Genomic DNA, 17,170 nt, shown 5'->3' on the forward strand with positions numbered 1-17,170 from the left:
CTTGAGCCTAAACCCCCATTTCCATGGACTCCAAAAAATGCTCCGAAGAGCAGCATTGAAAGGACTAATGTTGAAAGAAGAATTCCAGATGGGAGGAGGATGGAGGCAGTGGGGCTGAGGGTGGAGTGGTTGGAGGAGAAAGGGGAGGGAAAGAGAGTGGAGGTAGGGAAAAGAGAGAGAGAGAGAGAGAGAGAGAGAGAGAGAGAGAGAGAGAGAGAGAGGAGAGAGAGGGAAAGAGAGAGAAGGAGAGAGAGAGAGGTAATTATTAGCTCCGAACAGCCAGGTTCATTTTTCCTATCAGTCCATATCATTTCTCCCTGAATCAGCATCATCAGTGATCCTGACTGAACAACTGTTGAGTGCTTGGTGCTTTCCCGAGCACTTGGGAAAGGAACCCACAAACAAGACACATATATTCTGGAAGCCATCCTGGTTAGTCCACACTCCATTCCCATTAATGGAATGTGAATTAACCAGGATGGCCATCACTAGCACTTATGTATTGTATTTTTACCCTCTGCACTTTTATATTACAAATAGATATACATATAGGAAACACATCTATATACACACCTTTGTAAATTCATTATAAATATATATAATACATATATACATATATTTACAAATACATGTATACATATATACATGTATTTGTAAATTTAATTACATACGTAGATAGATATGTAATACATATATTTGTAAATTCAATTATTTATTTAGCCATGTCATCATGGTATGTTTGTAATCCTTCCTGTCATCGCCTGTTTTCCCTCCTGCTCCACATTTCTTGCAAATAATCTGCCAGTTCTCAAGCTGACAGACTACTGGATCCATGGTGCTTTTGCTTGTGTGACTTCAGGCTCCTTTCTAGACTACACAGAGAGATAATCATCATCCTCTTCATCATCATAATGATAACTGTAATATTTCTTAAGCCCTTACTATGCGCTAGGCCAATCAGAAGGGAGAGCTGTTGAATGGAGCCTGTGGGGATAGAAGACCAGGCCAGGCTGAGGCAGGGGTTAATGTTAAAGGGAATTTCTGGTAGGAAGTTCTAATTATGTGTCAAATTACATAGGACCTAGCATCATTCATTCCTTCAATTCATTCAATCATATTTATTGAGCGCTTATTGTGTGCAGAGTACTGTACTAAGCGTTTGGAAAGTACAATTCGGCAATAGATAGAGACCATCCCTACCCAACAACGGGCAAGCACTGGGCACAGGACACTGATGTTTTCAGCTTTAGGTCTCTGCTCACCTCAGGACCACCCTGGCTACTGGGCAACACTTTGCAGAGCACATGGATAATCCAGGGAATTAGTCGAACGTCTCTTGAGAGCAAAGCACTGTACTTGGGGCTTGGGAGAGGACAACAGGCTTAGTAGATGTGACCTCAAACTTCAGGACATTGGGAAGGTTGTGGCAGCTACTGAGATGGTGACCTTGCCTGAAACTGCGACTGTTAGATTCTGAGCAGAGAGGAGTAGGAGCTCTGTTCCTCTATCCATCAATCAATCAATGGTATTTATTAAGTGATTATTGTGTATAGAGGACTGTACTAAGTGCTTGGGAAAGTACAGTACAGTAGGGTTGGTAGACACGATCCCTGACCACAGAGAGCTGCATTGTCAGGGACAATTTTTCCATGAGCAAAGCAAGGAAGCGACTGCAGCTACGTGAAAGGGTGAAATCTTCCCACTGTCAGGGCCTTGCATGACTTCTTTTACAAGGCACTCCGTCCTGCCAAATCAACCTAGCACCAAGCATTTTAGATGGAGAGCTTAGTTAGACTATTAGGGAGTCTACTTCTGACAAGTATTTCCACTGGGATTCAGCCTAGGAAAATGTTGGCAGAAACTCTGCACAAGTGCCTTATATGCAGGTTTGTCAGGAACATAATCCCAGGTTATAGCTGGTTTAATGATGTGCATCTAGCTTTATTTCTATTTGTTCTGATGACTTGAAACCTGTTCACATGTTTTGTTTTGTTGTCCGTCTCCCTCTTCTAGACTGTGAGCCCGTTGTTGGGTAGGGACCGTCTCTATATCAACCAATCAATCGTATTTATTGAGCACTTACTATGTGCTAGTGCTCTTCACACAGTAAGCGCTCAATAAATATGATTGAATGAATGAATGAATATAGCAGCACTGGGTATATTTTACCAATCACTCTGTTGGATGAGCTTGTATCTACACGAGCACTTAGAACTGTGCTTGACACATAGTAAGCACTCAACAAATGCCATAGTAATACTACTAATTGGATTTAATTAATGCAGACAGTTTTTGAGGGGAGGGGAGGGAGAGGGAGAGCATAATGGAACTCCTTTTCTGGTGAATTGTAATTTCCCCTTCAGTTTAAAAGCTATTTGGGTCACAATTTCTCTTGTGTCCCTGGGAGATAGGCAGCTCTTGCTGTCCTTGAGGGAACGCTAAGGTGAGTGTGATAATTCAACCCCATTCCTCTCCCTTAAGGAATTAGAACCCCAATCCCCTGAAACTTAGGCCTGGGCTCTTTCCATTAAGCCACACTGTTTCTCATTGTCACTGAGGTGCTGGAGGCTGAGGAACTTAAGAGCAGGGAAAACCCTTTTTGGACCGGTGACTTGTAGTTATTATGAGTGGTTAACAGGTTCAGTGTCTTACTCCTCTTACTTTGAAAAATTCCCAAACAAAGGTTTCTTCCTATGCTACAACTGATCATTTTAATTTTCCTGCTTTGCCTGTAATAAAAATTGACGTTAAAGGATGCCCGAGGCTGTGTAATGAGAAAACGAAATTAGTTTTTCAGTTGACTGATCAAAAACATTTCATATGTGATAATAAATGGTTTATTTTACTCTTTTGCTTATGACATAATTAACGGCAAAAATATTTTCCTGAAATTCATATTGTTCGCTGAATTCCTCAACTCAGCCCTGCAGAGGTGTTTTCCCTGCAGACCCTCTGTGAGAGAAACCAGATGGGGCAGCCAATGAATTTTGGGAAAATTTTCACTTCCATGTTTAATACTTTGCATCATTCTGGGCCGGTCCATTCGGCCAGGCACTCAAATACAGAATTACGTCTCGGGTCTGGAGGTTCCGGGTGAACTCCCACAAATGACTGTTCTTTTCAGCAGCCAGCATTTCTCTCCTCACTGGTCTTGTTCAGATGACCATCTGTGGCTGACTTTAGACCTGGTCCAATCTTCCCACGGTGAAACTGACCTGTGATAATTACGTGGCTCACTCAGTTGATGTGTACAGCCCGTCCAGGTGATATGTGCTCCAGGAAAATAATTATTCATGAATTTATTCTTTAAATCAATCAGTAGCATTGACTGAGTGCTTACTATGTGCAGGGAACCGTACTGAGCACTTGGGAAAGTACACTGCAATAGAGGTGGTGGGTGTGATCCCTGCCCATAAAGAGCTTCAAGGGTCTTTGTTAAGCACTTACTAAGGGGCTAAGCACTGTGCTAAGTGCTGGAGTAGATACAGGATATCAGTCAGTCAATTGAATTTACCGAGTGCTTACTGTGTACTGACCACTGTACTAAGTCCTTGGGAAAGTACAATACAGTAGAGTTGATAGATGCGATCCCTGTCCACTAGGAGCTTCAGGGAGTTTGTTAAGCACTGTACTTGAGCACTGTACTAAGCACTAGGGAGCACTGTACTAAGCCCTTGGGGTAGATACGTGATATCATTCAGTCAATCATATTTATTGATTGCTTATTGAGCACTTGTGCAGAACACTGTACTAAGCGCTTGGGTGAGTACAATATAACAATACAACAGACACATTCCCTGCCCACAGTGAGCTTACAGTCTAGATCTAGTTAAGTAGAACAGACACAGATGACTCTGAATTGTGAGTGGGCAGTGTTGGTGGGACTTGCCTCTCCAGTGCCAGTGCAAAATTCAATTTTGACAGGGTTTGAAGCCTCTAGGACCCCGGGCATTCAGCCCATTGACACCCTTGGCTTAGTGAGATGGGTGCTGAGCGGCATCTGCCTGCTAGGGCTGACATTGGGTCAGGAGGTCTCCCCTGAAAGTGGCTGATAAGGGCTGCTCGTGTTGTATTCCTAGAGCCCTGGGCAATTCCATTTTTCCCTCAATCCAGTCAGACAGTCAGTCAATAGTATTTATTGAACACTTACTTTGTGCAGAGCACTATACTAAGTGCTTGGGAGAGTACAGTGTAACAGATACCTGCCCTGCCCACAGTGAGCTTGCAGCCTAGAGAGGGAGACAGACATTAATATAAATTAATTAGCAGTCCAGTAGTAGATGATTATGTGTACTGCTTGGTTGTCACTGTTGAGTCACAGAAGAAAGCCTATTATTATTAGCAGTAGTAATATGAATTATTATTGTTGGATATCTATGAAGCACCGTACTAAACACTGGGGTAGATCCAGTCCTGGTCACCCACAGAGGGCTCTGCATTTAAGATGTGAGGAGAGAGAATGCTTTTTCTCCATTTTACAAATGAGGGAACTAAGCTTCAGAGTAGTTAAGAGAAGCAGCATGGCTCGGCGGAAAGAGCACGGGCTTTGGATTCAGAGGTCATGGGCTCAAATCCTGGCTCTGTCAATTGTCAGCTGTATGACTTGGGGCAAGTCACAACTTCTCTGTGCCGCAGTTACCCCATCTGTAAAATGGGGATTAAGACTGTGAGCCCCCTGTGGGACAACCTGATCACCTTGTAACCTCCCCAGTGCTTAGAACAGTGTTTTGCATATAGTAAGCACTTAATAAATTATTATTATTATTATTAATAGATTCGCTGAAAGTCACTCAACAGGTCAGTGGTAGAGCTGAGACTAGAACTTGGGTCTTCTGTCCCATGTGCTTATCACTAGACCACACTGCTGCCTTGGCTACACTGAGCAGGTGAGTTTTTCATTAATACAGGGCAGAAATGCTTTGAGGGGCAGCTTTGGAAAGTGCTCACTGAGGCTATTAAGGAGCTGTAATTTACTCATTAGCACATACTGTCATGAGTTTAAGCCCACACCTTCCTTCATCACTTAACTTTCTCTCACTGAGGAATGTAGGCTGGGAAGAGCTGCTCTTTTGCCCCTGCAGGACTCCATCAGATACAATTCCTTCCTTCCACCTCATATTTATTACTGTTTATTTTATTTATGATGTGTATATAGCTATAATTCTATTTATTCTGATGGCATTTACACCTGTCTCCTTGCTTTGTTTTGTTGTCTTTCTCCCCTTCCTAGACTGTGAGCCCGTTGTTGGGTAGGGACTGTCTCTATATGTTGCCTATTTGTACTTCCCAAGCAGTTAGTACAGTGCTCCGCACACAGTAAGCGTTAAATAAATCGACTGAAAGAATGGATGAATGAATTCCACCTCTCAAGTCTCAGGGCCAGGCTATTCACCCACAGTTCAACACGTTCTACTGTTTGCCCAGCCCGATGAGGGTCCGCTGTCTCTGACTTGTAAAGGAGTCAGTGTGAAGCTGGGAACTCTCTGGCAAACCCCAAAGAGGTCAGAGCCAGGAATTCTGCTTGGTGGGAAAGATAAACTGATACGACTGATGATGATGATGATTTAAAATGATTCTAAGAAACTAGCAAAGGGGGGAAAAATTGGAATTTAAAATCCTCATGAAATGTCATCTGACACATCACTGCCTCTTAGATAGTTGCTCCAAGCAGTTAACCTGGAGGGAGAGGATAAATTCGGGAAATGTCAAAGGTCAAAGGTCACCAGGCACCAAATGGGAATAAATATAGCATAACAAGATGCTTTTAACTAGATTGGGTTAAGAGACTAGCTATGCAGATTTATAGACAGAAAATGCCCAATTAGAATGGGGCCATTTTTCCCTCTGTAGACACAGCTCATGAGCTTTATGTCACACAGATTAAGAAACAAAAGACAGAAACCAACAACCCACAGAAATAAAAAGGCATTCCTGTTAATTTGAGTTTTGCTTGCAATGGGCGTTAATATTTGTCTTTTTTACCAAGTGCTTCAATCATTGAGTTTTCAATCATATAACACTGATTACAGAGGATATAAACCATTGGTAATTAAGTGATAACTAAGGTATGGCAGCTGACTTGAATAAGCCAGTGCCCCATTAAGATTAAATATACAACAGGAAAGCATCTCTGAATAAAGCTGAGCATTGGTGTGATGGGAGACTCCATAGAGGAATTTGTCTCTGAAATTTCAAGCTGAAACCCTGTGAAGTACTGGATTGGGGCAATGTCTCTGGGCTTGCTGGGAACCCAATGCTAAAAGAAAAAAATATTCTGTCCCTACACCTTAATTAAATAATTATGGCATTTGTTAAGCACTTACTATGTGCCAGGCACTGTACTATGCACTGGAGTGGAAACTCTTCTCCATTTATCAAATCTTGTCTCCCATAGTGTCCAGCTCCCCGCAATCTCACCTTCTCACTGTGCCTCAATCTCAACTTTCCCATCTGACTCCCTTCTCCCTCTCTTCCTCCTGTCTAAGACTCCCTTCTCCATCAAATTTTCCAGTTCTGAGTTATTCCTACCTGCAAAGCCCTCCTGAAATTCCACTTCTTCCATCAGCCCTTCCCCAGTGAAAGTTATTCTCTCCAGGTCCTATCTTTCCCATGACACAATCTCCAGTTGCTACCAGTCAACCTATGCACCAGGCAAAAACTCCTCAATCTCGGCTTCAAGGCTGTCCATCACCTCAGCCCCTCCTACCTCACCTCTCTTCTTTCCTTCTATGGCCCAGCCCGCACCCTCCACTCCTCTGCCGCTAACCTCCTCACTGGGCCTTGTTCTCGCCTGTCCCACCATCGACCCCCGGCCCACATCCTCCCCCTGGCCTGGAATGCCCTCCCTCCGCGCATCCGCCAAGCTAGCTCTCTTCCTCCCTTCAAAGCCCTACTGAGAGCTCACCTCCTCCAGGATGCCTTCCCAGACTGAGCCCCCTCCTTCCTCTCCCTCTCCTCCCCCTCCTCATCCCCCCCCCCCCGCCTTACCTCCTTCCCTTCCCCACGGCACCTGTATATATGTTTGTACAGATTTATTACTCTATTTATTTTACTTGTACATATTTACTATTCTATTTATTTTATTCTGTTAATATGTTTTGTTCTGTTATCTGTCTCCCCCGTCTAGACTGTGAGGCCACTGTTGGGTAGGGACCGTCTCTATCTGCTGCCAACTTGTACTTCCCAAGCACTTAGTACAGTGCTCTGCACACAGTAAGTGCTCAATAAATATGATTGAATGAATGAATAAATGAACTTCTGAATTTCTCCATTAACAGCTGACCGTAGCACATCACATCAGTTTACGTATACTACTACTTCTACTACTGTTACTACTAATTGAGGAATTTGGCAAGCCCTTACTCTATGCTAAGCACTACATTAAGCACTGGGGTAGATACAAGATAAGTCTGACTTTCTATCCCACATGAGGCTCACAGTCTAAGTAGGTGGGAGAACAGGAATATCACCCCCATTTTACAGATGAGCAAACTGAGGCCCAGAGAAATGAGTGGACATGTCCAACTCACACAGAAGCAGGCAGATAACAGAGCAAGGATTATAACCCAGCTCTTCTGACTTCCAAGACCCACACTCATTCCACTATACCAGGCTGCTTCTCTACTAGCTAAGCCTTTCTCTTTTCACTTATCCGTTTTCCCCTCTCTAAAGCGTTGCCTGAATTGAGCAGGCTCCAGCCCGAATGAGAACAGCCAAGTGTTTAAAAAGCAGCTGAGGTTCCATTTCCAGGTCAACTAAACAGCTTAGCCATTCCAGAGCACTTGCTGATGGGCTAAAATTTCTCAGGGCCCTGTTCAAAAATCCCACACTGTCCCAGCCAAAATGGGGCATGTGACCAGCCTGTCTAAAAACCAACTGGACATGTAGCCTCAGCTTCATTTCCCCTATTGGCAATCCTGATTCCCCACGCCTTCTCCTAATGACCTAATGACTAATAACCTAATGAATGCAATAAAGAACAGCAGGTAAGGAGCCACAGGCTTAAATGGTCCTGAGCCTCTCCTGTTGAGTTGGAATCTCCGTCAACGGTCATAATGGGTAAAAATGTCGTCTAACGGACAGTCCATATCGTGATAGGTTCAATTACCTGATTATTCAACTAGCTCCACATGCCCACTAGCCACAAACAATTACAAAGTCGCATAAATACAACAAAGTTAATTAAAATGTTTGCAGATATAAATAACCTAAGGTTATTGAACGTTGTTCCATTCTAAATTAATAAATACGCAAAGGTAATGTTTATAATTAAAGCTATAATTTATCTTCATGCTCTGGTTGTTTAATAGCAGTAGTAATATCATGCTACATGCAGAAATGTAGTAATAGATTTGTTTAGCACTGACATTATAAACAAATGTCTCAGTCTATTTATTCTAAGTTATGATACAGATTCTTTTCACATGCATCTGATGGCCTTTAAACCATTTAAAATGAACTGCATTAATGTAATCTAATCTTGATACTGAACATAACATTTCAGTTTGAATTATCCTGAATCCATGATCCATTTTATTACTCACAAAGCACTTTATACATTTATGATAATGGCAAGCCTTGCTCTGTTATTTAAATCCCATTTCAAAGGGGTTGTTATTTTAAAAAGAACCATACACATTTTGGGCCGTAAAACACGGGTAGAGAAAAGTCAATGCTCGGAGAGCCCTTTAACAAAGCAAACAATTCAGATTTTTATGACATTAGCAAATAATAAGAGAAAGAACTGACATTTACAGTTGATGAAATTTTATGTTATAACAGAGATGATGAAATTGGACTGAAAAATCTCAAGGAAAAGTCTGCCCTGAAAGTTGAGATAGCTTAAGAAAAAATAACAACTGAAAAACCAAACCATTCACTGTTTGAGTGGATGCTGTAATGACTGAGGTCTTTACTCGATACTGAGAAAATAGGTTTCGTTCATGTTTTTGACTTTCCAGGCCCCAGGGCTGGGTAATGGGGTGGAAAACCAAACTTCTTTATGAATACCTGCAGGCTGGGGGAAAGACAGTAGCTGCAGGTCACCTCTGGGGCATTGCAGAATGTTCTAGAACTGACAGAGACATTCACTGAGGATCCAGATAAATTCAGTTCCTCCTTTTCCCACAGGAAAGTTTGCACGGCATAAAGGGCGATGTGGACCGTTGCCCTTTAATATCAGTGTTCATATGGGAACCAAGAGCATTTTCGGGGGAGTATCTTTGTAATGGGGTTTTTAGGAGAGGGGCTTATATGTGGATTTCCTCCCCATGTATTAATTTCTTCTCCTTTAGCAGGCCTCTCTTTTGAAAATTAAAGTATTTTAAATCCCCCTTTCAATAATCCCTTTGTTTTGATTCTGCAGTAATCATAGAAAAGAATTTTTTATAGATAGATGTTAAGTAAGTATTTTTCACCGTTATTTTTGGAGATGTGGATGCTTCTTGGGTTAAATAAAGGATAGAGAGAGAGATTAATTTTTTCCCCTCAAAATGTAAGTTTAAAAATGGAGAAGATCATTTTTGGGAAAAGGATGGTCCAGAGAGTTGAAAAAAGAATCCCTAAACAGATTAGACACTTTTAAAAGACCTAAAAGGATATTAGTACTGGAACCTCTGAAATTCAGGAAGGATTTAAATTTGGGATTAGAAGCTCTCCAACCACAAAATCCTCCTATGATCCAATATCACGTTTCAGGAGACGGGTGTCTTGGAAGTTGAGATTCATCCCGGCTTCCCTCTTTCTGTTCAGTATTTTTGATTTAATGTCAGTCAATCAGTCATATTTATTGAGTGTTTACTGTGTGCAGAGCACTGTACTAAGCAGTTGGGAGAGTACAATAAAACAATAAACGTACATATTCCCTGCCCACAACAAGCTTCTCCCTCTTTCTTAGGGAAGGACAGAGACTCTTCCAACCTGAAGAAATTGGGTCTATCTCAGTATTTTGGGTCTATCTTGGCACACAGAATAATAATAATAATAATAATAATAATAATAATAATAATAATAATAATAGCATTTGTTAAGTACTTACTATGTGCTGAGCACTGTTGGACACAGTCTCTGTCCCACATGGGGCTCACAGTCTTAATCCCTATTTTACAGATGAGGTAACTGAGGCACAGAGAAGTGATGTGACATGCCCGTGGTCACACAGCAGACAAGCACTGGAGCAGGGATTAGAACTCTTGACCTTCTGAGTCCCAAGCCCATGCTATATCAACTACACCACACTGCTTCCCGTGGCAAAACATATGCAATAATTATAATAATAATGATAATATTATTAATAATAATACATTGGTTTTCAGTGCCCGATCTCCTGCAAATCAGGAGGTCCATCCAAACACACAGTCACATGATCAAATATCCATATTCACGGGAGCTGAAGCAAGAGAGCTTGCTGCCAATTCAGATGAAACAAATGAAAGTTCCAGGACTGAAAATAGGACTGCCCCAGGTGAACTCCTATGGTCTTCTAGACTGTAAGCTTCTTGTGGACAGGAAATGTGTTTATTGTTCTCTCCCAAGTGCTTAGTACAGGGCTCTGCACATGGTAAGCACTCAATAAACACAATTGAATGAACTTTTAAGGGATGTGTATGCTCAGGTTTTTCCTTTAAAGGTTTTTCCTTAGAGCATGGGACTGGAAGTCAGAAGGATTTGGGTTCTAATCCCAGCTCCGCCACTTGTCTGCTGTATGACCTCGGGCAAATCATTTAACTTCTGTGTACCTCGGTTACTTCATCTGTAAAATGAGGATTAAGACGGTGAGCTCTCTGTGGGACAAGAACTGTGTCTAACCTGATTAACTTGTATCTACCCCATTACTTAATACAGTGCCTGGCACATAGTAAGTGCTTAACAAATACCATTTTAAAAAAAGAACATTTGGCTGGTCCTGAGCTCCTTCACGCAGGGGAGTGCCTAACTAAATACTGTTCTTTGACTCGATAAATATATTCTATGGAGAACTGCCAGTCTCACTCAGCTCCTTCTCTCTTTGCCAGAGACCTCTCTGTCCCCCACCACCAATTCTCCATGATCCCAACTCCAACCTTTGAGTGTTTTAAAGATCCCACTTCCTCCTTCGTGTCTCACATGCTGGGCCGAAGTGACACCCTTTCTCTTCACACCTGCCTGGTATAATCCATCAGTGGTATTTATGCAGCGCACCAGACTAAGTGCTTCAGGAGTACAACAGTGCTTAATAAATACGATTAGTTGATTGATTGATCAAGGAACTTATCTATGTGCATAGCACTGTACTAAGCGCTTGGGTGAGTGCAATATAACAGAGTTGGCTGACATATTCCCTGCCCTCAAGGACCTTTTGATCAAGTGGAAAAAAAGAGTCATTTCCTATGTAATAATAATAATAATTTTGGTATTTGTTAAGCTCTTCATATGTGGCAAGCACTGTTCTAAGCTCTGGGGTAGATACAAGGTAATTGGGTTGTCCCATTTGGAGCTCAGTCTTTATCCCCATTTTACAGGTGAGACAACTGAGGCACAGTGACTTGCCCAAAGTCATACAGCAGACGTGGCGGAGGTGGGATTGGAACCCACGCCCTCTGACTCCCAAGCCTGTGCTCTTGCCACTGAGCCATGCTGCTTCTCAGGTGCTTCTGTGTAGACTGAGAGATGGGTCAGAGCAAAGGGAAGTCAGGTTAGGGGCTGTTTGTGGGTGGCTATGAATGGAAGCAGAGATGGATTAGATTCTGGACAGGATCGGTTGCCCCACCGCCATTCTATTACGTCTTCTTACAGAAAGATTTCCCTCCCTTTTCCAGGAAAGCGCCACACTTCATAAAACCAGTAAAACAAAGTGCTCTGGCAGGGCTGAATCCCTATAAACAATTACTTGTGTTATTCTACTACACCACATGGATGTCTGTATAAGATGTGGAGCAGTATCTTTCCTGTGGGTGGTAATAACACCATTGACGGTGTGTACGTTCTGGGTAAAATCAATGTCTTTTTGTTGGAGGGGGAGGTGAAAAGAGGCCTGGAGAGCTTATCTTGTAAGTCAGCTTGACAGATCATTTTGAGTCCCAGACTAGCAACACAAGAACAGTTGATCTCTTGAGATCCTTTCAAAAATCTCTGCCAGGATCAATCAATGAATGAATCAATCAATCATATTTATTGAGCATATACTGTGTTCAGAGCACTGCACTAGGACTTTGGGACAGTACTAGAGAGTTAGAAGACGCCATCCTTCCCCTCTTTAACTGTTTCTAACTTCCCCCTGGGCATTTTTTCCCAGCGTGTAGTACAATGCTCTACATTCAGTAAGTGCTTAATAAACACTGTTACCATTACCACTCAAGGAACACACGGGGTAATAAGTGAGACGGACAAAAATGATTTTCAGGTAGAAGAGAAAGGAAAATTGAATATGTAGAAGAGTAAGGGCTTAAACTGTAGAATGTGATGATACGCTACAGGGTGAGATGGGAGTGCGTAAGCCCTTGATATTCACCCCTTCCTCAGTTCAAGTACTAAATACATATAGTTCTATAATTTGCTATTATGTTTTTGCGGAATTCCACGTGAAGAAAAACTCACTCTGTAGCACTCACTCCATGCCCGATGCCGTGTACAGTGGCCTAGCCATTTGTTCTGACCTTGTCAACAGACAGACAAGTCTTTTCAGAAGAACATCTACATTAATCATAATAATAATAATGGCATTTGTTAAGCGCTTACTATGTGCAAAGCACTGTTCTAAGCACTGGGGGGGGGGGATACAAGGTGATCAGATTGTTCCACGTGGGGCTCACAGTCTTAATCCCCATTTTACAGATGAGGTAACTGAGGCTCAGAGAAGTTAAGTGACTTGCCCAAGGTCACACAGCAGACATGTGGCAGAGCCAGCATTAGAACCCATGACTTCTGACTCCGAAGCCCATGCTCTTTCTGCTGAGCCACACTGCTTCTCAGTACATCTTGTTGGCAATATTCAGCTGGTGATCATCATTACCGTCAATGCTATTTATTGAGTGCTTCCTGTGTGCAGAGCACTGTATCTAAGCACTTGGGAGAATATGGTACAACAGAGTTGGTAGGCACATTCCCTGCCGACAACGAGCTCATGGCCTAGAAGGAGCTTGTGGTTTGAGGGATTTGTGTGTTGCTGGAATCCAGTGATGGCCAATGTGATCAGATGCTTTTCTCAGCTGCACGATGAAGACCAGTGGAAGTTTCTTTGGAGGTGTAGAGGCTCCCCTGAAGCAGATTAAAGCCAGCCAAAACTCCATCCCTTTTTTTACCTTTGGTCTTTCTAATGCAGCTTTAAGAAAAACCACAACATACTAAGAAGCCATTTTATTTTAAAATGAGATCATTCAACCTCTGAGACCAGTCTGACAGTCTCACTCTTCTTTCTCTGTATTTATACAAAAAAAACCACCACAGAATCTGTTCTGCCTCAAAGAGAAATTCTTTAAAAATTAGGCTCTGAGATTACTGTCATAACAAATTCTGTGGCTCTGTGCCAGGGGCATAATAGACAATTCAGAGCCTTGAACCAGATGAAGTCACTAGTTTGGTTCAGAAGATCTTCAAACGAGTTCTGTTTGGAGTCTGTTTGAAGAGGAAGGAGAAAGCTTCGGTGCTGACAAGATGGATTCACTTTTAAGGCTTTCCACCAGATTGAAATAATTTGCAGTTACATTTATTGAATGAGGTGGAAATGGATAATAAAATGAAAATGAGAAGATTAAAAATAACCAAACACATGTGCCTCTCCCCATGATCAATAGTAATTTCTGCTCCTAGTAGCTGTTCCCTATCAGCTCTCCCTAGTGGCTGGAGGCTGTTTCAGGAAAAGGAGGACGGGAGATGGAGAAGACATAATCATTGAGATAGTAATGATAATAGTGATGATGGTATTTGTTAAGTGTTTACTATGTGCCAAGTACTGTTCTAAGCATTGAGGTAGCTACAAGGTAATCAGGTTGTCCCACATGGGGCTCACAGTCTTAATCCCCATTTTACAGATGAGGTAACTGAGGCATAGAGAAGTCAAGCCAAGCTAAGACTCATTCATTCACTCAATTATAGTTATTGAGCTCTCACTGTGTGCAGGGCACTGTACTAAGTACTTGGAAAGTACGATTCGGCAACAATTCGGCAGAGAAGCTGGGCCCAGGGGAATGTAACACCAAATTCTATTCACTTTTGTTTTCATTCCTCTCAGTCAGATTTATAGATTGCTTCCTTATTGACATACCCCCGGCTAAGGCCGTGGAGCCTTGTACTGGTAATTATGATCTGGAATGACTGTGAATTATGTCTCTTGATGATGCTTCCTCATGATTTGTTGCATTATAAATAATGGTGATTTAGTGTGGTTTCGCCCACTGCTCTGCCAGTGAGGGATCGTAAGAGTAGATCAGGATAATTATGAAATCAGAACAGAGCTGTTTTCCCCTTATAATTCATTTGTGATTCTGCCTCTGAGAAGATTGAATACCACCATCCGTCTGCTTTACACTCCATTTCATTCAAAAGAAGATATTTTGGAACTTTCTGTGTACAGTTGTGATTGCATTTCCAATAATTGCTGAGATGATTAAAATTGTCCATCGGGAAAACATTTCACTTATTTTTGTTTATTGCTACAATGGTCTGGTGCCCCTCCTCAGCTCCTGTGGCACGCGTGGATGGGACAGCACACCTCAGAGGATGGGAAGGCAAGAGTGAAACACAGAGGCTTTCACTTCATGGGGACTACAGTATTAGACAAAGACAGTATCCTTGCTCTCCAGAAGCTTGTAATCTAACAAGGGAGATAGACACAACTATCAAACGCTCCTAATACCAAGGTTAACAAATGTCTCTGCTCAAAAACCGATTGGTGGATGAAGAGGTATGTGTCATATCCTATTGTTCTAGGTTGCTCATGTTGTACAGTGCCTTTTGTGATGATAATAATGACGATGATATTTGTTAGCCCTTACTATGTGCCAAGCACTGTTCTAAGTGATAGGGTAGAGACAAGCTAATCAGGTTGTCCCACGTGGGGCTCACAGTCTTAATCCCCATTTTACAGATGAGGTAACTGAAGCCCAGAGAAGTGAAGTGACTTCCCCAAAGTCACACAGCTGACAAGGCAGAGTTGGGATTAGAATCCACGACCTCTGACTCCCAAACACGTGCTCCTTCCACCAATCCACACTGCTCCTCCTGGTTTATACCTGGGCACCATATTTTTCTTCTTCTGATTAATAATAATAATAATAATAATGATTGCATTCATTAAGTGCTTACTATGTGCCAGGACCCGTTCTAAGTGCTGGGGTAGATACAATCAAATCAGGTTGGACATAGTCCCCGTGCCACATGGGACTTACAGTCTTTATCCGCATTTTACAGAGGAGGGAATTGAGGTACAGAGAAGTGCAATGACTTGCCCAAGGTCACAAGGGATTAGGCTCTTCTGACTCCAGGCTCGTGCTCTATCCACTAGGCCAAGAAGGACTCTGTGAAAAGCGGGGGAAAAGTGAGATTGGATAACACCAGCCCTCTGTCCCCGAGCCAGGCATTCCCAGCACCTCCCCATTGCCTCCTTGAATGGATACCAAATTGGCAGGTGGGTGGCTCTGACACCTGCAAAGTGTTGCAGGTGCAATTAGTAGTGGTCTCCTGGGTAACTGGCCAGGATGCCGGGACTTGGCTTTGATTCCCGTTGGCTCTAGGCCTTAGCAACAGGGACCCCCTACCCTAGGACACTGAGGCTGCCCAGTCTGGGCCATCTATGGCAGCTTTATGGCCTTGGTTTTCAGGGCTTGTAATGGCCACGTGCCAAACTTGAAGGGGAATGCAGGTGTTACATTAGTTTCTGTTTGGTGCTGTGACACCATCGCTTCTGGATCGGTGGTTAGCGCCTAGGCCATGGAAACAGAATCTTCCAAGGATCTCTCTGGGAATTCAAGAGACAACCAGTGGGCCCTAACAAGAAGCAGCTGGGCCTAGTGGAAAGAGCAGCAGCCTGGGAGTTAGGAGCCCTGAGTTCTAATCCTGACTCCCCCACTTATGTGCTGTGTAACCTTGGGAGAGCCACTTCACTTCTCTGGGCCTCAGTTTCCACATCTGTCCAAGGTACAGTGCTCTGCACACTGTAAGCGCTCAATAAATACAATTGATTGATTGATACCCATTCTCCCTCCCTCCATAGACTGAGCACCCCATGGGGGACAGGGACTGCATCTGACCTGATTATCTTGTATCAGTTCCAGTGCTTAGCACGCAGTAAGTGCTTAACAAATACCACCATTATTATTATTAGCAGGAGCTCTGATAGAGGGAGACTCAGTTCCAAAAAAAATCAAAAAACCCAAAACAAATAAAACCCCAAAAAACGAAAAACAACTGGCAAGGGACAGGCCAACGAAACACTGGACTTTCTAGTATAAAGGGGGAAAACGGGCAACTACCCTCTAACCCCTGGTGCTTTATTTCAGGACACAGTGGCTTGGTTTCTCTCTCTCTTCGATTAGGAGAGGAGCCCTCTGTGGAGCCACTGAATTGAAAAAGGCCTCAATAATAATAGTGGTATTTGTTAAATGCTTATGTGTGTCAAGCCCTGTGTCAAGTGCTGGTACAGATATAATATAAGCAAATTAGATTCGGTCTCCATTCCTCAAAGGACTCCCATTCAAAGAGGGAGGGTAAATAGGTATTTCATCCCCATTAATACAGATGAGCAAATTGAGGCATAGAGAAGTTAAGCGATTGGGCTAAGGTTACTCAGCAATAAAGTGGTGGAGCTGGGATTAATAACTGCGGCATTTGTTAAGCACTTATTATGTGCCAGGCACTGTAAATACATGATAATTGGGTTGGAAACAGCCCCTGTCCCACACAAGGGTCACAGTCTTAATCCTCATTTTACAGATAAGGAAACTGAGGCACAGAGATGTTTTTATTTATTTACGGTATTTGTTAAGCACTTACTATGTCCCAGGCACTGCACTAAGTGCCGGGGTAGATACAATCTGATTAGGTTGGACACAGTACCTTTACCACAGGAGGTTCACAGTCTTAATCACCATTTTACAGATGAGGAAACTGAGGCCCAGAGAAGTGAAGAGACTTGTCCAAGTCACAGAGCAGATAAGGGGCAGAGCTAGGATTAGAACCCAGGTCCTCTGACTCCTGG

The sequence above is a fragment of the Tachyglossus aculeatus genome, chromosome 11, assembly GCF_015852505.1.
Source record: "Tachyglossus aculeatus isolate mTacAcu1 chromosome 11, mTacAcu1.pri, whole genome shotgun sequence".
Taxonomy (NCBI): domain Eukaryota; kingdom Metazoa; phylum Chordata; class Mammalia; order Monotremata; family Tachyglossidae; genus Tachyglossus; species Tachyglossus aculeatus.